Source organism: Buteo buteo, chromosome 12 (assembly GCF_964188355.1).
Source record: "Buteo buteo chromosome 12, bButBut1.hap1.1, whole genome shotgun sequence".
In the NCBI taxonomy this organism is placed as follows: domain Eukaryota; kingdom Metazoa; phylum Chordata; class Aves; order Accipitriformes; family Accipitridae; genus Buteo; species Buteo buteo.
In genome coordinates, this window is record NC_134182.1 from 5,290,077 (window position 1) to 5,316,601 (window position 26,525).

The window sequence follows — 26,525 nt, forward strand, 5'->3', positions numbered from 1 at the left end:
CCTTTTTTTTTTTTTGAACACAGTCAGTCTACTCTGGGATAACACTGGCATATTGTGAAAGACATGGCTAAAGGAGTTTTCTAAAATGTTAGGGTTTATGTTTAATAACTCCTAGAATAACAGGGAATTTCCAAGAGAAATTCATCATTATGCCAGTATTTTTAAAAGTTTTGAAGAGGTGATCCTGACTTTCTGAACACCAGAGAATCAACACAGGACAGGTTAAATGGCTTCAGAACTGATTGATGCATCTTACAACATGATAGACAAAAGACAATTACTAAGTAAACATATTTTTACAAGAGAGAGGGGAATGGGTCCTGCTATATAATATACATCGAGAAGAATACAATAGGCAATAAAGTCTGCAACTGGAATAAAGGTAGGGAAATCATAAATAAAAGGTCAAATCATTGATTAAAAAGAAAGTCAGTACAAGCAACCTATACTGCAGTAAAGTTCAGTGCCAAATAACATGCAGGAAGAAAAACATGGCAATAGTGACTGTATGAAGATACTTGGTTTGGCAGTGACACTGAAAAGGATATGGTCATAACATTGGACGGTCAACTGAACTTGCAGTTGCAGTCAGGCACTGCCACCAGCTGTGGCAAGAGGCCCAACCTGTGTTGCTCTGACATGACCGAAGTGGGCTTCAAGCACAGTCATGTAGAAGTTTCGGGGAGCTGGTACCTGACTACAGCTCTCAGTATCAGCAACATGGTTTTGGGCCAGGCAGTGAGAGGAAGCAGAGCCTGGAAGAAGTTTGACTACAGCCAGCTAAACCCTTTTACACAGAGAGGTCCTGAACTTGGCATCTTTTAAAACTGTTCTTTTATAAAGGCAAAAATAAACACTTGTAGATGAGTAATGAATTACTTTTCAGGGTAACTGCTGTATAAAGGATAATCTGAACATGACCCTTCTACCCCCGAAACCCTCATCCTATCTTTCAGTCTGTTGAGATACCCATATAAATTACAAGTGCAATGTACTGCTATTATCAGAAACTTGGTATTTTCACCCTCTTTCTTCAAACAACTGAAATAACACAAGGCTTTGACAATGTTTAGTGTGCTTTGCACACTGCCACTCAACACAGCAAGCTAAGCAAATGCTAGCCATCTTTCACCAAGGTTTATTTTTAATAAATAACTTACTGGAATCAATACAGAGATTACTAGATCAATTTCTATACACTATGTACACAGGAGGTCAGATGATCTAATGGTCTCCTTTGGCCTTAAAATCTATTAACTAATTTGTTTTCCACAGATGACTAAACATGACTTCAAGAACAGTCTTCACAGTCTACCCTCCTGGAAAAGGAAAGGGCAGGGGGAAGCAACCTTGGCAGGGAAATGCTTTTTACTAGAATGTGTTAATTTTCAACTGATACCATTCAGTTTAGGTATTAATTCAGATATAAACGTAGTATCTGCTGAGAAGATGAACGATGTTCTAGATGTCTGCAAGGAACTCCCAGACAAGCATACTGTCAGTACTGATACTTGGCTTAAATGTTTTGTCTTTTCCAACATGAAAAACTATGGCAAAAACAACTAGAAAAATGCAGAGTCTCTCAGTATATCCGTAGCAGAGGCTGTCCAAAGGAAAAAGATTAAAGATGCACTAAAAAAGGTGCAGAAGTTTAATCCCATGATTAATATGGGAACTTGGATTTACAATTCATAATGTGATCACTGGTCTAGCTCCCTTGGAGCATCATCTGTGGCAGATCAAAAAAAAGCAAAGTGCTTGTCCTGCATGCAATTCAACAGTAGCTTATTGGCCATGAGAAATAATATCTTAACAACATGACTTACCAGCTTTTCCCAGAAGGCTGAAGGCTGCTGTGTTATACTAACAGTACCTTATTGAGCAAAAGGTTTAGAGAAGAGAATGTGAACTTTGATTAAGATATGCAAGGTCTAGCCCTTCGTCTGAACTTATTCACCCATTTTAATGCTTTGTTACTATATAAACTACGCTGCTGCTGCTGTACATGATGGTATTCATTTAGTTTTATTGTATCTATCATCTTTTAACTACTTACAACAGTTTTAAGAACCTCATACATTAAATCAAATGTCAAGACAATCACGTCACTCAAAAGCTTTTCCCAAGCTTAAAACAACAGTCTGCAAATGCAGTCTCTCTGGAGGCTGACTTGAACATACTGCAAGTATTCTTCCTAACAATGAGTAAGACTTCTACTACAATCCCCGGCTATATGAACCTCCTAGCGTACTAAGACAGGAAACTGGTAGACTACAAAGGCAAGTGACTGCTAAACCTATATTCTGAGGAAGGAAAAAAAACCCAAACCCACCACAAAAAGCAATCTCCCCTAAAAGGAACTTTGAAGAACATCCTACTCATTAAGAAAACCCTAATAATCATCCCAAAGGCTTTTAAACTACAGCGTTGGCTTGATTTCTTTATATGATCACATCTACAGCAGCACGGTATGAGTCCAAGATCTCAATCAATACTCAATCTTATTTAAAATGCTATGCAGTATCACCAACCCTGTGAAGCATGCCTGGCAACAGCTTGGGAGTAAATCCCCACATCCAGGACAAGAATATTTTGAAGCAGTACTGCCCACATTTACAAGAATGTAAAGACAGTGCAGGTATGCCACTTCCAGGCTGAAAAGAAATCTTTAGAAAAGATGGAGAAAATTAAGGAAAAAAACCCTGATAGTACATGAGCTATCTGCTACTTAAAGCAATGTCCATGAAAAGATTTTTGCGGTTTTTCCAAGTTTAGTCCTGTAATATCCCAATCATGCCAATACATATATTCTTATTTTGAGGCCAGTGAGCTGAAATATGAAATTGCAAATGTTGACGCTGTGATCTGCTAGGCAGGACTATGATTAGAAGTGGGATTATATCCTTCTGAGTTATTAATAAAAACACGTCCAATCATTCCCTTTAATAGCAATTTCTCTGCAAAGTATACAGAATACTTTAAGAAAAGGCCACTTCTCTTTTGTAAAATGATACAATTTTTTAAGTATTTTAATGTCCTTTCTCTCAGAAAACTATCAAGCTGACTAAACTATCACAGACCATTATAAATTTTTATTAAGCTGCAAATACAGTTCAACTCAAGAACATTGCCATTATAAGCATAAAAAACCCAACGATGATGAATGCATTACAGACAGAAGAGAACTGGTTGCAGAGACAGAGCAGGAGACTGCTTGGGAGTGCCCAGGATGCCCCAGGGCAGTACAGATTAGGACTGATCCACACACCTTCAATGAAACAATTCAAAACGTGCAACCTTGTTGAAACCAGGATGCTTCCTAAGCTTATTTGACAAATGTTTCACTGGGAAGGCCTCCCTATCAGGGATGGGATTGCTAGTCAAAAGCAGAAGGGGAGAAATGGTTTTTTCCCCCTCTGCTTTTGGGATAGTTTAATCACATATGTCTCTAGTCAAAAACAATTACAAGTCAATCCAAGCCCTGCGATAAGTAGCAGAGAATGGTATTTCCACCAGCGATTGCTATAAAACCCAATGCAGTGGAAAGGGTTTCTTTCTGTGAAACTGTAAGGAATATTTCTGTAAGGAAAATACAAGAATATTTTGTGGAATAATAAAAAAAACCCTAGTCTGTGGGATGTAGATTGTGCTACCTAAACATGTTTCCCCTCCATCAAAAATAAATCAATGTGACTGACTGTACTCTTCTTGCATCTCCAACAAAGAATTTATTTTCTGCCATTTTTATATTGATTTCATATAAAGTCATTTAGAAACCTTCTCCTTCTGTAGCATATAAGATGATACATCATACACAGAAGTTATGTGGGGTTTTTGTTTTAAAGAGATACCAGGGACATGAAAGCTATGAATAGTTACAGGCAGAGATTTTAAGCACTTCTGTTCTAACTATAGACTCTAAGCACTTTCAGTCATTCATGTCAATTGTTGTTCATATTGATTCCCTGAAAAGACAGTGATTCCAGAAAAGCTAATTTTACTTCACATTTTAGAATCTAAGGTTTTCTGGGTCTCCTGACCCTAACTCCAAACCCTGCCATGTTGTTTCATTAAGAACAAACAAACGAACAAACCCCCCTTATTTTCTAAGACATTTTAGGCATATAAAGGACTTCTGTCCGAAGTTGCATGCCTAAAATGTGCGCACCTTTGTATGTGTCCTGAGCTATGCCAGTGAAGGTTCCCAGGAAGGAGCTGTTACAAGAGTTCATCTGCAGCCACTACCCTCATTTTATGCCACTGAAGGGAGAGGGCTTGCCCCCTTTTCCACTTGCAATGCCCTAACCTTTGCAAATCCACAGCTCTTATGCTAAAGGCCATTTCCTCTGTAATAAATCTCACTGTCATAACATCTGCTCAGCCCACTGACAACATTGCTCCATGCTGTGGCACCAGATACAACAGTCTACAGTTTGTGATTCCAACCAACCTCTCTCTCCTCTGCCTCTCCAGGCTTCCTCCTTTCCTTGAACAGCTCTTGAGAAATACAGCTTGGTCTCACATTGAAGTGCAGAAATTGTTTCCACCTTCTCTGCTTTGTACTGTTTATGAAGGTTACTATTTAGCTACAAACCCACAGGCATTTATTTATGTTTTTAAATAGAATTTCAAGAAAAGAGAGAATACGACTTCCAGTCAGTTAGCTAACATACTGATGGCACAATCTCTTTACAAATAAACTTTGGTCTTGTAAAATTTGGCTTTGTATCAACTTACACTGTAAATTGCAAACTAATGAATTTGCATTGGCAGAGGAAAATGTTTCTGCTTTTACAGACTACAGCATTTGCCAGTAAACAAGATTACTAGGAACAATTCCCAGTTTCCCCAGCAACTTAGTTACTTGTCTCTTACAAGGCTCATATGTTGATTCATTCCTCTCTGTGGTCCCAGTGTAATGAGTCTACTCTTAACCACCAGATAAAATTATAGCAACTGAATGCCAAGTTTTGTGAGTTCTGATATTCTGAAAAGTTAGAGAATACCTAAGTGCTGGGCACAGGACTTGCCTGTATCTTGATGTCACCAGAGCTCTAGGTTTCTGCTTTAGGACCATCCCTCCACAGTTTTGCATGTCCTTTCAATCATTAAGCTCAAAATAAGATACACGGACCAAAATCACTACTTATCTTCTCAGTCCTCCTCCTACCTCCCCATTTTGTAAAACCATGGAGAAACCCTTAAGATGTGAAGCCAGAATTACTGCACAAGTGGGAGTCTACCTACAGCTATTTAACAGCAGCCCTTGTAATATAGTTCCTTGCCCCTCTCATCAGTGCCTTCCAAGTGCACTTTATTTAGAATAATGGGAAGACACTTGTTTAACTTTCTAGGAGCTCCAGCTCTCCAAGGCAATTTTGTAACTTGAAAACTCCTTACATTTGCCTCTGATTTTTTTATCAATTACAACTGAGTTTTGTGTAGTAGTTAGAAATATATTGTCAATTATAAAATGACATGCCAGTTACATAATCACTGTGACCAGCTAAAACCACATTGTTGATAAAAAGCAATCAATGGTCTTTGTCCACATTCTTTTAAAGCTGGTTAATAAAGAGTGATCTAAGAGTAATTTTATTTTACCTGAGAAGTGAATTAAGCCACACTACTTCAATAGCAAGCTTTTGAAGTACCATAGATCTGAAGTACTCATACACATTAAACTATTACAATAATGCATTTTAGCAGATTTGCTAAGCCTCACTCAAAAGGGAAACACAAATCACTTTGCAAACTATGGAAGAAGTCCACAAAATCAGTGAAATGCTTTGTCCAGATAAAGAAACATTTGTATAAAACATTCTAATTATAGTCTGGCAAGGCTTAAAGAAAAAGCACAAATAAATAGCACACATCTGTTACAGACAGATTTTTTTACAGGCTGTTAAGTACCTAACAGTGTTCAGGTATCTCAATCCCATGGAGATAAAGAAGAGTCAGATTCTGAAAGCTTTTTAAAAATAATTCAATAAATATAGTCTTCCTTTTTTTTTTTCTTTTTTAAATCAAGAACATAATTTCCTGTATGTTAAATAGATCCCTACTAACATTAGGATGAAGAAAAGTCTAGCCATTGAAATGTATCAGTTTGAAAACTGATAAAAGAAAAACCTTTTATAGAACACACTATTAGTTTCTGGTACTCACTGCAATAAAGTATTGAAGCCAAGAGCTTTAAAAAAAAATAAAAGAAAAAAAAAAAGAAAGAACTAGCTTTTTATAGGAAAAAAAATATCCACAGCTCTCAGGAGATACGAATGCTAAGTTATGACAATGTAACTCATCCCTGCTGGACATGGCTGCAAGTTGGTTTTAGGTGCTTATTCCATACCTACACGTTAGAGTGCTTCTTGCACCAGTCCTTCAAAGAGTATGATACAGTACTAGTGTCTGCAACAGTATCTTAGACGTGATGAAATGCTAGTTTCATGGCATGACAGCTCTCACCTTCACTCTCAAACAAAATTAGAAATATTATCCCTGTCGTTCCCAAATTAGGGCCTCCCCACGGGTTAGTTCACTGCAGGTCATCATTAACTCTCAGCCTCTTCAAAATTAGCACTTGTAGGAGACTCTGGTTTCATTCCTAACAATTTACAGGGGCAGACAAGTCATTTTATGAAGCTTCTCTAACAGTACCATCCACAGATACCTAAACATGTATGCTTACAACAACCAAAACAAAAAAACAAGTCTAAGAGCCTATAGAGTTTTTGTGCTTTGATGAAATTCTGTAGGATGAGAGAAATTTCCTACAACTTAAGAAATGCTAATTTCTCCCACACATTTTCACACACCTCTAGAGAAAAGTCTGAATTCCTACCAAATTAAGCTAATATACTTCATATTCACATGTTTCTGTCCCAAGTTAAAGATAGGGAACAAAAATGAAATTGAACAAAAATGTATTATCACATTCAGGACTTGCAGACAGATTTGATAGTGGAAATTTCTTAAGTACTCTTGTTTTTGAAAGTCCAGCCTAGTTTTAATGTCACGTATGATACGGATGATTGACATACACAAACATCAAAGATATTAAGGGAAGTTACCTCTATTTGCTTTTGGTTAAAGGGAAGTTGAGCTTGCCAGTGTATCTGCTGTAGCAGTCGAAGTTCTCTATTGCTTTTGCTATTTCCACTAATTTTATCAAGGTGATGAACGATATAGTAAGACTTACCTCAGAGAGATCAGATGCAAGTTTCTGTGCCTTTAAGGCCATTAAAAAAACATCCAAACAGAAGCTGCTACATACGAGAACTCATAAAGTACTTGTTCTAAGGACAAATACTGCTCAAAAAACAGAGGAAGACACATTCCTTTTTTACAGAAGATGGTACTATGTTCAATCATGAGGACCATTTTCAGAATCTAAGCACAAAATTTAAAAAACATATAAAACCAATCAGATTTAATTTAGCTGATAATCTCAATGCCATAATAACCTGGTACCCACAGACCTCGTGCAATTACTGCATTATACTTTCTAAGTTTGACAACCCATTTTCAGGCACTAATTTACCAAATGATGATTGCTGTTTTTATGAACTACATTAGCTGGAACATAAAGCCCTTGATTTAACTTGTTCTTGTCTTCGAAAGATCTTTGCCAGAAGTTTCATTTTTTGACTGAAATGAAACTTTTCCTTACATTTTTTCTTTTAAGGAAAATGGCTTGTTCCATGTACAAAACTAATTTTTAGGAGGCCAAAGGATGTTTATACAAAATTTGAACCATAGAACAGCCCAAGTTGGAAGGGACCTCAAAAGATCATCTGGTCCAACATTTCATGGAAAAGGGAGCCTAGATGAGATTGTCTAGCACCCTGTCCAACTGTGTTTTGAAAACGCCCAGTGATGGGGAAGTTCTTCCAGTGAATGATTGTTCTTACTGTAAAAAAACTTCTTTCTTATGTCGAGATGAAACCTCTCCCAGCGCAACTTGTATGTGTTGCCCCTTGTCTTCTCCATGCGGCTCCTTGTGAAAGGAGAGCCTCTGTCCTCTTTGTAGCTGCCCTTTAAATACTGGAAAATTGCAGTGAGATCCCCCTGAGCCTTCTCTTCTCCAGGGAGAAAAGACCTAACTCCTTCAGTATTTCCTCATAGGGTAGGTTGTCCAGCCCTTTGATCAAGATTATGTTCTGTGTAGAGAAATCAGGTCCACATTTTTGCATATGGATATGCATTTTTAATTTCAGGGGAGGTCAGAGACAATTCTCGTCCCTGAGAACAGCACCATTAAAACCATATTACAGCACTGAAAACTCAATTCTGTTCTTTCTTTGACTTTGTTCACTACTCAGCAAAATGCCATCTTGTTAATTATTGACTTCATCATCGAGGGACAGTTTAATCACAAGACTGTCTGCAGTTCAGGCTATCACAGCAGTACTAGCAGGGAATTTTGCACTGCACATAATTGGCCAGGTAATTAGAATACAACATCCTTAACTGCTCAGTTACCAAATGTAAATGGTGCAGCACACAATGCTTGACTGGTGAAAGACTTGGGGGAACCAATGCAGCTGCCAAGTGCCCACTTTTACTTCTTCACAGGGTAGCTAAGTAAACAGCACTGGTGGCTTATTGCCACCCTGTTCTCCTGTGGGGTGGTGGAAGCCCTTTCATTCTGTGATGTAAAAAGAAATGCAGCACATTGACTGTATTTCAGGACATCCAAATCCACACAAAAATAAAACCATAAAACCAGGATTTTTGAAAAGCAGAGAAAACCCAGCGTCCTGAGAACAATGGCAAGTCAGACCAGATTACTTATATGAAACAGTATCGCTGCCAAAATTGACAACACTACCATGTGGGACAGGGTGCAGTTGCAGGCTAGGAACTTATTACAGGATCTGCATGGTCTGAGCTACAGATGTTTTCACACTCCACAGTTCTGTACAAACGGACTGGTCCAGTACACAGCTGGGAAGAGCAACCCTGATCTAATAATTGCCTTATGGACAATTCAGAAGTTATCACAGTATGTACTTTAGAGCAAGAAGTACACATAATAACACCCGGAAAGGCAGTTCTTTTATCTGTTGATGGACAATATGAAGTACTATGTTAAAACTGGCTAGATTACGAGCTCCCTTCACTGGAATGCTAATTCACAGCTCTGATACTTTGTAATCTTTTTCTCATTTTCGTGCTAAATGAATTTGTAGCCTGTATTTGTTCACATGTTCCTTGGTCAACACTTCCTTCTCCTTCAGCTAGCTCTCTTCTGTAATTCAACACTTGCCTTTCTTTCTTCAAATATATTTATAAACATCAATATCTACTCTTCAGGTCAGTAGGCTAAAAAGGGCTATTTTTTAACCTCACCTGGTGTGGCAAGATCTCTGCTCCCTAAGCGCCATTCTAGGAACCCTTTTCTACACCTATTCCCATTTTAGATTTCCTTTCTCAAACATTGCTGACCAGACTGGTATGCAGTACTCTGCCTTAGGTACTGTTACTGTTTTATGCAATGGCAATAGCATATTCTCTCAGAAAATCTTCACCAGTCTCACAGCTGACTGCTGTGGCAGTTAACAGAAACTCTGAAGTCTCTCTTAGCAATTCCACTTCCAGCCAATAAAACCCCTGCTTGGAACAGAAATTTTTACTATGCTCCATGTACGAGATTTTTCATTTTCTGCCACAGTTTTTACCTCCAGGAGTCCAGTCCTAAAGGCATCACATTCTTTCTTACTTTATTCCACTATTATATTAGCAATGCCTCTCAATCCTATGTGACCACATTTATCCTACTGCTTCTGTGTTCTCTACACTGTCTAGAGGCAATGACTCATAAATTCTTGTGTCAGTTGGTCCAACAATCCTGTGCCTTTCTCAATGCTCCTCCCTCAGGAGTTTCTCTCTTCAGCTTGTGAAGAATCCGCAGTTGCCCACACAGGCTTTCCAAATGCAACTAGAATGCTTTGTTTGTATGGGAACAGGATAAGACATCTCCAGCCATAGAATAGAATGAACTGATGAAATTTGTTTAGTTTTTAAGAGAAGAAAGTGGTTAACTCAGGGCATTTGCTACTTGTCCATGTTCCCAAATTAATCCTTCCTTTAAGGAATAAAAATAACAGCGTGAAATTCTTTAGCAGACAAGCCCTACAGAAAGCTGCTTTCTAGGCAAGAACAAAGGAAACTTCTGCAAGAAGCAGCTAATTCAATTGCGTGTTCCCTTAGTGTCCTGGTTACGTTAAACCTGGACAATATGATTCTCATTGGAAGGAGAAATCATGAGCCAGACATAATCATTAGGCAAACTCAATCATGTTTATATTATTCAAATATAATCAGAACCTACTTGTCCTTATCATTGTAAGGTGTTTGAAAAGCACAGTGTTTACAGTGGGGCGCTTGCCACCCCCCTTCTTCTATTGTAAGGCTACAAAAGATAAAATACTGGACTCTCCATCTATTTGTGGATTCGATTCAGCATAACAGAAATTATGTTGCTACAGTCTTAAAAAAAAAAACCAACAAAGTAAATGTATAGAATATTTATCATTGGGCAAAGACAAATTGCCTTTGAGAAAGTGAGTCATATCCAGAATTGTGATAATCTGTGTGTACACTCTGAAACAGTAATACTTTCTACAAACCAGCGTCTTTAAAATGTATTGAAAATACAAACAATACATAAACAGAACTTATTTTCTCTTCCAGGTTCATATAAATTCACCATTGTTAATATAATTAGAAGCTTTATACCATAGTGTAAGATAAATATCCTGCAGGTATTAAGCAAATAATTTCCTGAAATTAATTTTCTTCGTAAGCAGCTATACTAATCCAGGAGCTGTCTCTTGAGAAATGGAAAAAACCACTGAATTTCAACAGGGCTATGTTACCTTACCTTAAGGTAGTTTAGGATGTTACCCAGAAGCTAATCTGACTTAGTATAAAGGATGGCCCAAACTTGTCCAAATATCTGGATGAAAACAGCCAAGCTTTCAGAGTTTATCACACACATCACACATTTCACATGAACAGGACTTGCAGGATCTCAGAACTCTTAAACCAGCCAATTTTTTATATTTAGCCACATAATCATGTTCCAGAGCTTTGGATAAATAACCTCTACTTATCGGGGATGGATATCTTTTAAGCCACATTCATTTAACAGTAACATTTTCTTGCTAAAAATCTAGACATTTTTTTGCTATCTGAATTAATGCAACAAAACCAGTTAAAGTGAGGACTTTACATCAACCTTACTTTATATCAACAACACTTCACAAAAGGTAGTATATGTTTACAACAGGATCCTAGACATTAAATAACCAATCTAAAGGTCACACAAGTCAAAGCTAGAAACTTAATGCATGCTTTACAAGTTCCACATCTTCTTCATATCATTATTTAACTATGTACAGTTCAAGAATGTTCTCATTGACCTGCAGGAGTTATGAAAATATACCACTCTATTCTAGGATTCTTAAGACACCTAGCTACAGTCTAGTCTTCATATTTAATGGGAAAAAAAAATAAAAAGATAATTTAGGACTTTAGATTAAAAAAAAATAAATAAATCTGTTCTCACTGGAATCTAACAGACTCTGGAAAGCCCTGATGATAATCTCAGACTCACAAAGCTCTTGATATTCCTTCTATTTCTTTTTCTAATTTCAGAAATAAACCACATGCTACTCCCAGTCTAAATGCCTCAGGGACAAATGACTAAGACGCTCTTCCTATATTTGAAGTACTTGTCCTGCCTAAAGAACCTTGTGATGTGAAATGCCATACCTATTTCACCAGGTACTTCGTACTTTGCAAAGTTACTGTCTCTTTCTTTTGCAAACCATAGCCATGCAGTCATACCAGCAGTATAAACTAACATAATTTATCATTAATCTCCAGCCCTCCAGCCTTTACTGACTCTGGCATGGTTCTATTAAACTTTGTGTTTCATTGTAATATGATTTCAGTTCAGTGACTAAACATACTTTCTGTGAATTAAGATTCACAACTACCCCAGACAAACGCTTCTAAACCCATGGCCTGTATCATGATGTTGAGTCAAGAAAACAGGAAATAAGTAGAAGTTTAATCCAGAAGTGAGCTGGGATTTAACTCTTTTCTGAAATCACTGCAGCAAGACCACTTTTAATGCATTTAGCAACAATTAATTCTCAAAGCCAAAACAGCTGCACATTGCTGATGCTCTCCAGATGCAAGCTAAGGAATTAAATCATGGGATAATTCAATTGGAAAATTGCTTGTAATTATGGAGAATGCAGCGTCTGCTTGACTCCTTGTGGTGATTGGTAGTTGCTTTAAGAATAGTGAGGTAGTCTGCGCAATGCATAGTGAATACAAATAAGTAGCTGTGTTAGGAGAAATCTCATTTAGCTTCACAAAGTTATGGGTTTAACATTGTTAAAACTGTATTTGCTGACATTAATGATAATCCATTTTCACTGTCCCATTACTGCCAACAACCCACTATCACTTACACACAGAACAGTAATACTAACTTATAGCACCTTCCCTCTGAAGGAACTCAAAGTACTTTGCAAACATACAGAATGTGGTCGTACTCTGAACGACGATGATCCAAAAAGGGTTTGTTCTTTCTCACCTCATTTAATATATGTGCAAGCAAACAGGCTTGTTCTAACATGTCATTTAAATCTCTGATGCCATAAGGCTGACAGCTTCTGGGAATGACGTAGGGTACTCCTCTACTTCAAATATTAGAAGTGAAATTCTCAGTTATGATTCAACAACAGAAGAGCAGGCTGCACAAAAGTCTAGTCAGAAACCCTCTAGTATTGTTGACAACAGGGAAAAATCCAGAAGAAACTGGTCTTTCAGATTGACAGTTACCAGTGCAGAAAAAAAGCCATCCTGTCATCTGTAAACTGAGCACATGTATTCTTAAAATAACAGGGTGATGCAGTTTTCTACTCTTCCCTTGTAAAATAGTCTTACCAGAACTGATTCTTATTAGCATTACAACATTTGACAGAGTCTGCTGACTATTTTAAAGAGTCTTGCTCATTGGCAAACTGAGGGACAAAATGGCTGCTGTATGTGATCATATTCCTACTGAGTCAGTGATGGAATGGGAAAAACACCTAGAAATACCGATTTCCAGTTTCCTGGTTTAACTATTAAAACACACAGCTCTTAGTTTATAGAAACCCAGCTATGGTAGCAGTGGTTACTATAACACATTATATTATCTGTGCTTTAGCTACTGAAATGTTTGCCTGATTTTTTTTTTCTTTACTTTAAAAAGCATTAACAGAAAAACATTCAAGGAACAAAAGATCAATTATTTACAAGTGGCTTCACAAATCAATCATCCAATATCAAAGTTGAAGTTGTTATTTTTAGCACTACTAACTACACAATAATTAAAATTGATTACAAAGTCACAACCCCTCATTAAGTTGCTGTCAGCTGGGAGAAAATTCCTCAAGAGCAATTTTTATTATTTTTTTTAAGTGATTGTAAAAAGATTCCCATCAATTAAAAAGACATTTGGTAATATGGAAAAGATGATAAATCATCTCCTGTTCTCAGCGCTAGTACTTTATAGACCGAAGGTGGTGCATGGGAGAAATCCTTATGATCGTTATCTCTACCTGAAAAAGAGTAGAAATGCCATTGTGTTGGGACCAGTGACAAGTCATTCTCCTATAAATATGTTCTGTGGTGACAAAAGTGCAGATCTCAGTAGCAGAGATGAGAGGCTATCAAACAGGTAACATGTTCTGTGAACCCAATACTGCAAAAAGGCAAGCCTTGTATTTCAATTTAACAAAGTCCTTAAGCACATGCTGTAAGTATTTGAATAGTGCTAAGGAATACAGAGAAGTTCTTTGTATATTTTATTGTCACACAGCAGATACTGGTCCTTGGCAGGACTAAGCTCTATAGCAGAGTTTTTCCAGTAACCAGATATGCTACTGTTTCTACATGACACACCCCATTTGCTGCTCCCCTAGTTTTCTCCTCCCTGAGCTACATGCCAGTGGTTTAGGTTTTACTTCTGAACAGAAATAAAATGGTCAGTCCCCCTCCCCTTTAATATAATTTTCCCAATTGTAAAAGAGTTAACAAAATGTAATGTTTCTTCCCTCCTGAACTTGTTTCACAAGCTTGCAGCACAGGCTGTCAAGCTGCTGTTGGTCTAAGCTGCCGGTCTAATACCAACTCTGTAAGGGATCACACATGATTAACTGGATGACACTCAGAAATGCCCTGTGCAGAGGCAAACCTCACTCTGGCCTTTCTGCTGTCCCCCACCCCATGCAGGAAGTGCAGAACATCCACATATATAACAGGCACTAATTTCCCTCAAGTATATGGAGGTGGGAAAAACTGGCACGACATTACTTCCTTACACTACCACCCCCGCTGGCATTTGTAAGGTAAGAAAGGCATTGCACCCGCGTTAAAAAAGAGCTGTCACTATGTCTGCAGTCATACCCGCAGCAAGGCTGCCAGTGACACAATGCACATCTGCATCACCTTGTGACAGTGTCAGGCTTTAAGGAACATCCCAGACTTCAGCTTAACATGCTCTTTCAGCCAGACGATGAGAAACTGGGAGCTACTTCAGCAATTTCACCAACAGGTCCATTGCAAATACACCTGGGCTAGCAAAATGCCACTTCCTGTGATCTGTACTCCTTCATCCAGCAAGCCTAAGATGCTTTCAAAGGAGAACAAGAGGACAGTACCTGTTAAAAGATCAGCGGAGGAGGAGGGAATAGGAAGGTGCTTTTCAGAAAACATAACAAAAAAACCCCAAGGCTTTGGTTACATTGCAGGAGTGAAAGAGTGATCTGTAGTTCACTGAAGTTTCTGCAGTCTGTATTATGAATAGTTGTTTTAGCAACAAAGAATTGTTCAGTAACTTAGTTTCATTTAAAAAAAGTTTGGTTTGCTGATTAAAGTAGCATACCAAGTAACCAATCAAGTAACCAACAAGTTAGCTAATTTTTACAAGTCATTTAGGTCATTCTTGGTGCAATGGCCATTAACAGCTTCACACTCAGGGTCAGTCTTTGATGCCCCACCTTCTCCAAGAGTTAATGGATGTAACATTAAATAACACACGTCACAATCAATCTGTAGCTCTAATGCAGTACATTTCACCTGCCCACTCACAAAGCACTCTGAAATGTATCATTTCATAGAGGCAAAAAAACCATAGTAGAAGAGTGTCTGTAATATGCATTTTTAACATAGAGTTAATTCCTATCTCTTAATTCAGGGATATCCCAGCCAAATTCCTCCATGCAGAAAAGTTCTTCCCCCGAGTTAAGTGTTGCTTTACACCCAGGTGAGGTACCTCATCTGGCTAGAGCTCAGTTATTTCAATTACACTTTGTCACTCACTCTGTAATGAAAATACAAGACAACGATCCCTCAAGCGCTGCCCCTACTCCAGCACATTTTTACGGTTCCCCTTACCTGTCCAGAGAGACACCTTCTCACCATAAGTCAGTGGCAAGAAAGTGCTCAGCTTCACACAGCACTCATCCATGACATAAACTCCCCACACATTTCAGCTAAGCACATAAGCAAACGCACAATACCAATACTATTGAAAGCACATTAGTTCTCGTATGACTTTGCAATGGGATTTCTCATCACTACAAGGAAAACCTGGACACTGATCCCCAAAGTTTCATCTGCAGTGAAATACCCCTTAGTCCTGTCACCAAGTCCTGGCAAATGCCTGCTGTACAACAGAACAGGTTTAGTGTTAATGGAAGCCCAAATTCAATTTGTAAATAGTCAACATTTTAACTTTTAGTTCTTGAGTTTTCCTTGATTTTAAGGCAATCGGGAATAATACTGCTAAGTCCAAGCACCCCAAATATTCCAGAAGTCCATATTCAGTTCAGCTTTACATATGGCAAAAATCGCTTGAGTCCATTGGACAGCAAACACCTACCATTAACCATTCATTCTGCACACTGACCACAGAGAGAAATGCCTGCAGCAGGTCAAACACCAACTTGAAAAGGCCTGGAGTACATTCTAGTCATCCCTTGCCTCAAAGCCATTATAATTATCATTACTTTTTCAGGAGGTTTACAGGTAACTGGGATCCAGATTTTCTGTTTACTGATTAGGTATTCCTTCAGTAAAGCTAAAACTCCTTCTACACCTCTACTCACCTTTCTCCATGCATGGATAAGACAACCTATCCTATACTCGTATTCATACCTAAACAAATGTCCTTAAAGAAACCTGGTATTAAAAAAGTTAATTGTTGCTGTTCACTCAGCTGTTGCCACTAATTGTAAATGGCTTGGCATCTTTACTAAGTAGTCATTTTTAGAATGCACTCTTGCTTAACAGATACCCCTTTGGCTTGGTTAGTCATTGGAAAGGTCATTACTTTAGGTGGAAGCCATATCTTCTGAATTAAGATATATAATATTTTATAGTATCTTATTCTAGGGCTCTTGCTTTTAACCCTTAACTGATGATAAAAGAGAGATTAATTAAATTATCTAAACCATTGATTCCTCAAGAATCTTGATTTGACAATGACATGATAACACTAAATGTATTGCCCTTAGCCAGCTGGATAGATAAACCAACAACTATAGAATTAAAATGGTTTTGCACTACTGTGTAAGTAGTGAGGCTACCAGAACAATCTTTTCTTTTCCTTGATCTAAGAAAGTGCAGGATGTAAAATTCCAAGCTCTGTATGTCACAGTAAACTTTCACCTGTAATGAAGTGACCTTGTTGACATGCAGGATCAATTCAGGCAGGCAGGCAGAGCCCACTATATCCACAGTTGGCAGCCTGAAAAGCTGTAATTTTTTAGGGCAGTTAAACATAAACTATCCTCTGCCTCCTCCCCAAATACTTCCACATCTTCAGGAAAAACACTGAGAGTGGAATTAAACCTGCATCATAACGTTGTTATAACAGGGCCTTTTTATTTCTTCAACGCTCTGAATAAACACCTTGAAACCAGAACATCCTTGAATCTTGAGCTGCTCAAAATCAATACTAGAGTTCTGTAGCTTGGGCTTTTCTCTGATAAACAAAGTTACAGTGACAGGTGAAAAGGAGTTGTGATCTAACCTTTATTATGCTGTTTATGTGCCTTGCAAGGCTCCAAATGACTGCCAGAGATGACTATCTGTGGTACACAGCAAAATGCTTCCCTTCATTGCCTGACCTTTCCACTTCCACACTGGAAGCACACAAAAGCAGCAAGATGACCCATACTAAAAGCAACATACAAAGCGACTTACTGAAGTTCTGTCCTAAATCAGGTTTATTCTTTTAACACAGGCAATGGCAAGCAACAAACCTTCTGGTTCTGCTGTTTGAACACCTCTTCAAATCTGGAGAATTCTACTCATCATCTTGTTTACTCGTGTTTACACCAGATAATTTAGAAGGACAGCCTCTCACAGAAGAGTGGGAAGATCTGCTCACAGCGATAGAATAGATAGAAGGAAAAACGCAGAACAATGGCTAAGAGCCAACCATTACATTTATTGAATTCTTAAGGAAATGCAGTTTAGAATTAAGTGGTGCTTGCTTCTCTCACCTCTGTTGTGACACTGGAGCATTCAGCTAACAAAGCTGACTTTCATCTGGGTTTGCAAATGATATGAACCGTTAGTATCAAGTCAAAATGATTTTTTTTAAAATAGACTTTTTTCATTTCAACAGTCACTCATGTTTATCTTCTTTTAGGTTCTGTTTATTTATGGAAGGCAAAAGACAAAGGTCAAGCATTTCTAGATTGCTTGCATCTGATAGACAAGAAAGACTGTGCCATTGAGACTAAAGGGACTTAAGGGGACTTAGAGAAAGCAATTTCTTTACAGAGAGGGATACACAGTGTAATTCACTGCACAGAAAGGCAGTGTTGCTCAACATAGGAATGGGGTCTAGGATTGGAGATCCCAAATCAACAACATGATATTGTAGTATGTATCCCAGCAGACTTACAACATAACATGGGGGGCTACATTCTATTGCTCCCCTTAGCACACAGTCTCTGACACATGCATGTCTGAAGAGTGAGAGAATATTCTGAAAAGTCTGGCCATAAGTTTGCTTCCCTCTCCTGCTCTTCCAGTATGGCCATTCTTGTGTTCATACGTTATACCATCTGTTTAATCACTGTGCTCTCAAAACAAGCAAACAAAGAAAACAGATAAAACTTCCGGGATCATTTCTAACTCATAATTGAATGGATGATTATTTATTAGAATTTAGGCAAGTTGCTTGGGACCACCTAAACAGGCATTGAGTTGTATTAAGACTTTTTTTTTTTTTTTTTAAAAAGACACAAAACAGAATTCTCACTCAGTATTTTATCTTTAACACTGCAACCTTCTTTGGTTACTTTGAGTAGGATAAAATAACCATGCTTAGTTTCAGCATCTGTAAGAGAAAATGAGGATTATATAGCTAAGCTCATAGGTCCCCCTCCCCTTCAAGATAAAGGTAAACGAAACTACTTCTGTCAGCTCTAACATTAACAATTCCTGTGAGTAAGATTGAACCTCTGAAGGCATGTCTAGGGGCATACTCCTTGCAACACCTCTGAAGTAGTACATGCAATTGTGTCCTTCCAAAAATGAGATACTACGCAAGCAGTAGTACCAATATATCCTTTACAGATTTGCAACTAAACAACTCAAAATTCATCAGAAAACCAAGGACAGAAATATTAAAAATCAATTTTCTCTTTCTTTACCCAAATTTACCTCTCTAGATTAGGCAAAATGGTCAAACTGCACTTCGGTTTAGATTAGCCTGCCCTAAGATCCTGACTGAATCATGATATTTTATCAATCACAGTTCCAAATTAAATTTTTTTTACTTCTGTTCAATTAGTTGGGCTTTGTTCTTGGCAAGAGTCATAGCATAGCTTCCAGAGTTCTGTGGCTCTCTGAATGTATTCATTCAAGCATAGGTGTGTAAGATAGCTACTGCAACACAACAGACACATTATCACTGATGTGAAGAACAATAGTGAAAATATTCCAGTTGTCAATTTACTGATGCTTTTAACATAATCTCACAGAATACATCTGTAGAAAATCCCACATGATGATGTCTATTTATTATAAGTGGACCAAGCCAACTTCATGACAAAAATCCTGTAGAGCAACAGGCATCTAGCTGTTAGTACTAGTTAAGGTGCAAGAGATACAAGTTTGCCACAGTTAGGAACACAATTCACCTTGGGCTATTGATTTAACCACCCTGTGCTTTAGTTTCTCTTTGATGACATGGAGAAACACTTCTCCCAACTCTTTAAAACCATATGAAGTGTCTTATTTAGTAGAGCATTCTCAGAGCCTCATAGGTAAAGTGCTAAAGGAGCACAGGTTACTGTAGTAATTGGCAATGGATATAATTAGACTATGGGTGGTAAGGAGTGGCAATATGCAGCCAAGTGCCTGCAAGGCTTACAATGTCTTGCTGATACTCCTTTATCATACATTGTATTTTTATGTACAGAGCCATATGCGTGAGCTGGCAGTGGCACGTTAAAAAATAAATATATAGAAAACAGAGGTAGCAGGCAGGCTAGAAAGAAATTAGAACTATAAAATAACAATTATATAATTCATTGAATATTCTTTGCACAAATATGAGTTTACTATACTTGAAAATTTCAATTAAAAGAATCCCAAACACAACATTTGCATGGACGTACACAAGCATTTGGGGATAAAGAACACTCCCCCTACATCACAGAGGGAAAAAAATCACAAGTGTGTGTTAATCCAGTAGTCTTTTTCTATAAAAAGGTCAAACACAGCCAAGAGCAGGATACGCTTCCCTCCAGCTGTCCTTTTAATATGCCTCTCATTTTGCCAAGGAGAAAGTATCCCTAAGAGTGAGAAAGAGACCATTTTACAACCCATTTGTTCTTCATTGTCTATGCCTTTTCTGGATATACTTGCTGAAGTACATTAGTCACAGGTATGCAGCAAGCCATTAGAGCATACTAACATCTGATGCACACCAAAATTAATTTTTCTTTTTCAGCTTGGGGAACAGAACACTTCATATGGAGTTGCACGCAAGTCTTCACTGAATTAAGGAATGAACAAACAAGATTTCTAAAATCAACAAACCCACATGCTTGTCCATATAAATACGTACCTACTCTATAAACAAACACACTGTCCTACAGTGAGACAATAATTTGCCTCTTTAGAGCAGGCTCATTAAAGGGAAATAATTTTGCAATAACAAAGCACAAGTGTAGTACTAATGAGAAGAGCAAGCTGCAAAATGCTAAGAACACCTGGTCCATTTCTTGTACTGACAGAGCATGAGCTGGAATCTGACCATCATAAAAAGGCTGCATTTTTTTTTTCTTCACAGCCCAATGGACTCTGGAAGCAAGCTTGGTTTGCATTAAGTGTATTAATATTGCATAAATTCCTACAGGGCTCTGTTGTAACACTTGATAGGTATATGTTGCCAAGTTGAGTATCAAAATTTAAATTGCAACTAGAACAGCCAGAACTATTCACTGTGAATAATATTTTTTTATCTTAAAACCCTCTCTGTTTACAAAGAACTTGATAGTCATCCCTACAAATCCATAAATCTCTCATTCGCAGTAAGATAGATTAATAATTTTCAGTCCATGTGTTGCTTCCAGATCTCACTTAATTCTTCTACTATTTCACTTGTGGTATGTAGCTGATCTTTCAACTCACACACAACAATTATTTCCACTGACTCAATGACTAAATCTTAAAGAGGAAAATAACTAATAGAAAACTGAATCCCACTTTGACTACACAAAAGTGCAAAGATTTACAAATCTTCACAGGATACCTGTAGTTTATCTGAATGCTTACAAATAACAAAATTAGGGTGGCATCATACCACAGCAGTATCTTTTTAAGGACTATCCAACCCTCTGGACTGAATCTTTGCAGACTAGGATGATCCACATCCTTCTCCAGGATTAAAGAGGGGTTCAATAAACATTCAGCTCTGCAAGTTTTTTTGTCAAAATTTGCGATAGTTTCAAAGACATTTTTCTTCCAAAATAGAAATTCTCCTGAGAAGACAATTCTGGGTTTTTTTCAGACCCACCCTGTCAAAACCTCAAACTTCATGTAATGATTTACTAAAGAAAAGAAGAAATACTCTGATATCTTGTTTAAAAGACATATAAGAGATCAATTCTATGAGATCAAGGCATATCCTCAAACCAGTCTTAAGGTTTAACGTAAAGGGAAGACTTTTGTCTGTCTAGCATGAGCCCAGCTACTCTTTACCCTTTATTCTTTCCCCTGGTAAACAGCTATCTTTTTCAGAGATAATTTTTTTCCCAACTTTTAGTGGGATTGTAGATGTTACAAGTCTTTTTTCTGCTTAAGATTCCTACATGAAAAATAACTTCTACTTACTTCTTGCAAGCCCACATTGATTTATACTCTACTGTTTTGTTAATAAAGTGATAATCTGAAACAAAATATTATTTATTATCTTTTATTATCTGCCTCATTCTTCTTTGTCTGAGGAATCATAAATTAAAGTCAACAGCCATTTTATAATCCTGCAGTTCATTATCTCCCATTTGCTAATATGCTCAGTGCCTTAGCCTTGCTCCATTTCTTTAGTAATAATTACAAAAATCAAAACCACATTAACACAATGTGCAGATACTTCTTGTTTCAGAACTTACGTAAGAGCTTTTCAACTAATCAGTGGCTGGTTAGGACACTGTCCTCATTCATCTCCCATTCCCCTGCTATCCTTCATGAAAGTTTAATCTACATTTTCCATTAAGGAGTTGTCTCAATTGGTGTTCACATTTGCAGGGTGGCTTATTACTTTTTTGATTCTTATTTGAAATAGTGGCCATACCTCCCCAACTTATCTCTTCATCTGAAATTTTTATCAGGTAGCTGCATATTTTCACGGTCCTGAAATCTTCAGATAACAGAAGTCGAAATTCACTTACTTTATCTAGCATCACAAGATTTAAAAGAGGAGCAGGCAACCTGCTTGCATCACCATAGTCAGGAGTGGTCAAGCCTCTAATCCTTCAAGTTCAAAACTGCATTTATGGTTGGAAACAGATCACTCTGACATTCGGTCAAGCACAGATTTGGATCCAGTTTGTGTGTACTTGTTTTGGGTCCAGATGCTGCGGGTCCTACCTCCTTAAATACACAAGACTAACTTTGTACTAGTGGTTTCTCTCTTCCTTTTCCTTGTAAAATTTGACTCAGAAGAAAGCCACAACTGTGCTCCCAGATCAGGGACCACGATTACTGCCCTCCACGAGTCCATGGGCAACACAGCAATGCAATGTTGCTGACAGGAAGCTCAGCCAGTGCCTCTCTGGAGGAAGGAAAATACAAGCACTGCAATGAGGTAGCAGGAGAGACGAATTCTGGAAAGGCACACTTTCTGATGGATGTTAAACCACCTGCTCCTCAGAGCTCTATCCTAGAGGCCCCCATAGTACAGAAAACCCTGGGTTTGAATCAAGAGTTGAAAGGCACAGAATTTATGGCTGGTTTGACCTATCTCAAGTTTATCAGAGAGGCAAATGACTCTTTCACTTGAGCATGACAAACACGTATGTCTACACAGCTGCAAAGTGCAACTTCCTCGGTCTACAAACTCTATCATTCTAACCACAAACTGGGTTGTCTAACCTGCCTCCTTAGGAAATACTGCCACAGTTGCAAGATCTCCAATTCCTCATATTTCATTACGATAGACTGCAGTACATTTGCTGGTATAATATATTATGAAGGATCATAAATAATTAAGAATTAATCACACTTGTCAAAATAAATAAATGCAGTCAGTGATGCAGAATGCTTGAATTTTTTATAGCATCTTTTTGCTTATTCATGAATTAAGAGAAAAGAAGTCTAGTAATCCACAATGGATTGCCTACTCATTACAGCACATACAGGCCTGATTCAGATTCCAACAGTGGAGATTTTCCTGTCAATCTTTAGCACATCAATGGAATTTTAACCTTAAACCTCTGATCCTGCAGAAAGTTACATAAGTTTGACTTGGAAATATTAGTAGCTCCAGCAGATCTTCACATACCATATAGGGCCTAGCTGGCAGATACACTAATGATTCTATCACCCACTGTTCCACTTACAAGATGGAGGGAAATGGAGGAGAGTGAAGCATTTTAGCACAAAATTCCCCCCGCCCCCCTCCCCCCAAAAATAAAATACCTTGATAGCCTCCCTTCTATAGATTTCTATAGACAGACAGTCCTGCAGTTCTTCCTACCAAATATCCAATATTTTTGCATGGTTCTATACCATTCACAAGGCTTTAAGAGAATAGCAAATAATATTAAATGTTTAAATAGCACCTTTTCTCCGACTCTCCAAATTGGTCCAAAACCCTTAGTGCGTTTCTCTCCTTTTTCGAAGAGAAGAAAAAACTGGGCTGGGTGGCAAGGGAGGGACACACCACCACACCAGCCCTACCAGCACAGACCAAAGATCCATTACCTTCAAACATCTGGCTCTGAAAACAGACAGGTGTAGATACATAGGAAAGAATATATGATCAGGGAGAGCAAACAGTTGCACCTCCCCATCACTGGCCTTCAGGGATCTATTGTGCAAGGACCTTCTGAGCCAGAAAAGGTAGTCTTGAGAATTTAGTAGCTATAACTATTTTTCTTCCCTGCACATATTCTGTCAATTTGCGGACCCACCAACAATACCCTGTGGAAGAAGGTTGCACAGTTTTACTGTTTGTTACATACTGAAGGATCTCCTTTTGTTTTGAACATGACATCTACTAATTTCATCTGATGCTGTCCAATTCTGTATTAGAAGAAATAATGAATATTCCTTCTGTACTCATCCTTTCGGTGCTTTATACAGTCTTGGGAGTTTATAAACCATTATACATCTTTTATAAGGATTTTATAAAATTCTGTGATTTTTATAAAGCTCTGCCATGTATTCCTTTAGATGTCTCCTGCAGGCAGGGTAACCCTAGTTAATTTAAGTGTTCCTAAAAGACAGCCATTACATACTTTAGATCATCCTTGTTTCCATTCTTTTAATAACTTCCCCAGCTGTACTAAATGATTTTTGATGCCCAGAAACCAGAACAGAATGCTGCATTTTAGATACAGCTACCCCCACACCTATATTACAGCATATTGTTCCTATTTTGTACTACCTTTCCAGGAATTCCCAACATGACATATACTTTGTGACTGCTACTGCGTTTATGTTTTCACAGCTCTATTCTTACCCCAAAATCAGCTTCAGTGATTATAGCCAGCTCAGAATCTGTGCTTCTATATGCCAAACTCTGATTGTTTCTCCCACCACCTCAATTCAAATAAATTTCACCTGACACTACTATTCTGTTAAGCATCCTTTTTCAATTCCTTGCAAACCAGACCTCCAATCTTTTACCCTGAATAATTTAATAGCAAACTTTGCCACCTCACCATCTATCCCTATTCAGAAGATCAATGATTTGTGTGACACCGCATGCTGAACATGCAAAATGAGTGGAACAGTCAGATGTGACTGTAACCAAATGCTGAGACACCTGAAAGTAGTTCTTCCTCTAGACAGCTTGATCCATGCTGATTTGTTCTGATTCCTTGAGACTGAGCTGCATCATGCTGCGGGGACAGGGGCAAAAAAACAGAAGTTCTTCCAATGTCTCTCTTTGGGAGATCTACCAATGATTTGCTACTGAACCTTATACAGAAACTTATACGAAGCACAATGAATTATACGCAAGGCATTTGTCTGTATCAATGTCTTGACATGACTTGATAGCCAAGTGACAAGGATGAGCTAAACCATCCCAAAATCTAGTTATGCTATCTGTTTATCTCTGTGCATTACTGTCTGCAAAGTAGATGAAATGAGATTGAGATAATTGGAAGTACAATTTGCAGGAAACACTGGGGGTTGGAATTACTGTGCTTAATTATTTCAGATTGAAACAGACCACACAACTATCTGTGCCAAGCAGCTGTAATTAAAGTGATTTAAAATAGAGAGATGCTAGCTCCAAGTGTTGATTTTCAAATGAGTCTTTATATGCACAAGAGTTAAAGTCATCTAGGAGTTGCAGACCTACAGATCTGCTGAGGGGCTTAAGAGAAAATTACCACTGACTATGTCCAACATGCCTGATAAAAAAAAAGAAAAACCAAAACCAACATAAAAAAACCACAAAAACCAAGCAAATAAAACACCTCAAACAACCCACCCTGGCACCCCACAAACCTAATCCACTCAATGTGACACTGAGTGTCACATTGCTCCTCAGAATAGGAGAAAACAGCAGAACACAAGCTTCAGCCTAAGTTGCCTATATTCCAGATGAAGAAAAAAAACCCAAAACTTTGGGCTTAGAAATGGAATTTTATTCCAATAGGCAACTGGAAATCATCAACCAATACTACCCTTGGGTTTTGGGCTATGGGGCCAGCCAACAGTCTCCCCTTCTTCTGCTTTGACAGACATATAAAACTGAATATAGACAAAGGTATAACTTTACTGAAAAGAATCCAAAAGAAATATACATTGACAATATGCAGCACCGCAGCAACCCGGCCAGGCGCTACACCTGGAACAATATATTTATTTCCTCATCGGTTTTCCTCATTTTTTTCCCTAGTCCAGGAAAGTGACAGCTACTCTTATCAATTCAAAACAAGCAGGTTTTAATTCCTAAATTTCAACAGCATCTGGCTTGCACTAGAATTTAAGAAAAAGGAGAACAGCAGCAGACACTCTGATTTACCTCAAACTTTCGCTTAACTGTATCTTTGTAGCAAGAAATTTAGTGTGCGCATGTATGTTCTTTGATGTGAAAATTAGAAGATATTTGCATGCATGACAAATGTGGTCCATCTGCTTTACACATGACAGATCCCACCAAAATGACTCAGTTTGCTGATGAATCAGTGCTCAAGCAATGGGCCTTAAAAGTTAATTTATAATGGCTATCTGGGGAAAAGTACTATGCTATTGATACAGATGAGAAAACAGAATTAAAGAATATGAATGAGAGCTGCACTGAAACTTTTCCTCAGTATTTGCCTGAGCATAAGAACTGTTACAAGCAGTCAGACTGCAGGTCTGCAAAGTCAAATGCCATCTCTGACACTGGCTACTGAGAAAAGGATCCTTTCACTTGCAGCCTTCTGTATAAGGGGCTTCTTGAGTCAGCGACTGTAAAAAGACTATTGAATTAAATAACCAGTTATAAATGTACTCTGCAAGAATTCATCTGATATTTCTTTAAACTTATGCATACTTCTGGCCTCCATAACATTAATTCATGCATCTTATTACTACAGTTTATACAGGCACTACATGAAAAAATACCTCCTCTTGCTTGTTCTATACCCAGCACCCACTAATTTCACAGCTGCTTCCCATTGCTCTTCAATGTGCATTTTTATAGACCTCTAAGTCCTACCATCGCAGACAGAATAAAGAATCTTTGTCCGTTATTTTTTCCTAGT

At 38.0% G+C, this 26,525-nt stretch overlaps 1 protein-coding gene across 1 annotated transcript in view; it reads right to left on the bottom strand.

The window, feature by feature from the left end:
* Positions 1-26,525, bottom strand: part of ALK (ALK receptor tyrosine kinase) — a 233,086-nt gene that overhangs the window by 193,409 nt on the left and 13,152 nt on the right. The gene's annotated exons all lie outside the window — the stretch shown is intronic.